Source organism: Castor canadensis, chromosome X, assembly GCF_047511655.1.
Source record: "Castor canadensis chromosome X, mCasCan1.hap1v2, whole genome shotgun sequence".
NCBI classification, from domain to species: Eukaryota; Metazoa; Chordata; class Mammalia; order Rodentia; family Castoridae; genus Castor; species Castor canadensis.
This window is the reverse complement of record NC_133405.1, coordinates 72,276,738-72,278,553: the sequence shown is the minus strand read 5'-3', so window position 1 is coordinate 72,278,553 and position 1,816 is coordinate 72,276,738. Positions and strand designations below refer to the sequence as shown.

General features: G+C 36.1%; 1 non-coding gene across 1 annotated transcript; it reads left to right on the top strand.

Moving 5' to 3' along the window:
• The first annotated feature begins 290 nt into the window (after positions 1-290).
• LOC141420154 (small nucleolar RNA SNORA51) lies at positions 291-424 on the top strand. Its single transcript, XR_012444840.1, has one exon. It is a non-coding gene; the product is annotated as a small nucleolar RNA SNORA51 (small nucleolar RNA).
• The last annotated feature ends 1,392 nt before the right edge of the window (positions 425-1,816 follow it).

Sequence of the window (1,816 nt, the reverse complement as noted above, 5' to 3'; positions counted from 1 at the left end):
TGCCCTGAAACCTGTCCATTTGGGGGTAAACAGACAAGTTATAAAGCCAAACTCTGAGTTAATATAAAGCTAAAAATCCACCAGGCATTGGTGGCTTACTCTTTTAATCCTAGCTACTTAGGAAGTAGAGATCAGGAGGATCCAGGTTCGAAGCCAGCCCTGGCAAATAGTTTGCCAGACCCTATCTTGGAAAAACCCATCACAAAAAAGGCTGGGGGAGTGGCTCAATGTGTAGGCCCTGAGTTCAAACCCTACTACCACAAAAAAAAAGAAAGCTAAAGGAAGAAAGAAGCCTCCTTCTGCTTACCACAGGCTGTGTTCTTATGCTGATTGTATAGATAAAGAGGAAGGAAAGTAAACCTACCCCATCTCCACTTCAACCCAGGTCCTGTGCCTGGTCTGTATTGTGAGTGGTAAGACATGGGGTGGGAGAAAAAAAGAAAGAGAACCTGACTGATTTTATCATTATTGGATAGATATGGCATTTAATAATGGTTGGCCTGATGCACTTGTACATTAAAGTGAGCGAATATTCCACAAAAGGCATTTTGTGCTGATGAATTCATTCAGCCTCATAGGTACTAAACTGAAGAAAGTTGGTTAGAGAATGGGTCCAAATATCCAGGCAGACTTTTAGCTATATATACTGGTTCTAGGCTGTCATCCTTAGCTGTCTATGTCAGTATTCACATAAAAGTATGGAAAGCCTTCCTGTAATATCATGTTTGGGACAGCATCATTCTGTACAATATTCTTTTCAGCAACTGGAATGCTTGCACAGTGTCTGTCTATGGCCTTAGAAGTACTGACATGTGTTCATGAATAAGAACTTACATACTCTCCAGAGTACAAATACTAACACAAATAGCTTAACATAGAGATACATGTGCAGAATGATCCATTTTTTACCTCTTTCATAAGAGAGAACATCTAAAGTACTTTACCTTGCTTAGAAGTATGAGGCCTGAGTGTTCACAGAATTATATAAAAAATTCAATCAACTGACCCAAATAAAGGAAACTGTTCTGATCTTAATAGGGATTAAATGCCTTGGTAAATATGCAAATGTGCTACCTTGATGTGGGAGTAAGACAACCGATTACTCAGACAAGTATTTAATTGTTTTCTTACAAAAATTGTTGACTTATTTTCCAGTGATTTTTAGGGGGGTAATTGGATAGTGAACACAAGACCCTGTACATCCTAAGAAGGTGCTCTATTACAGAAGGTGACCTGAGCCAGAGTGACAATTCAAATGGTAGCCAAGTAGGTAAGAAAGATTACAGGTAATTTTGACTCTCTTGGTTACAGTTTCACTCACCAGGGAAATTCTACCATTTTTTAATAGTTAAAGACATGGTTGTGATGAAGACACAACTTAATATCGGAATTAAAAAGTGATTCTTCTTTTGCTTCAAAACTAATTCCTATAAAATATTCATCTCTGATATTTGAAATGCAAATATAATTTATCAGTACAGTTGAGTAGTTTGTCATTAAAAGGTTTTATGCAAACTAAACTTAACGGGAATGTATGGAAACTTTTGAATTTTAAGATTTCTTGTTATAAAAATACTGCAATTATGTTAAAAAACTTTCTGATATAATAGTAGGTAGAGAAAGTTCATTGAAAATTGTTTTTACAATGTTATCTTAGCTCTCAATTCTGTATCAACCTTGGTAAAGATATCTTGGCAGCTTTTCAGTCTTGGTATTTCTTGATTCATGGTTTATTGAAGGGCTTCATTTCAGATATAAAAGCAATAAAAACCTTAGAAAATGTACTATCAGTGTCTAGAGAAGTCCATATGGTAAT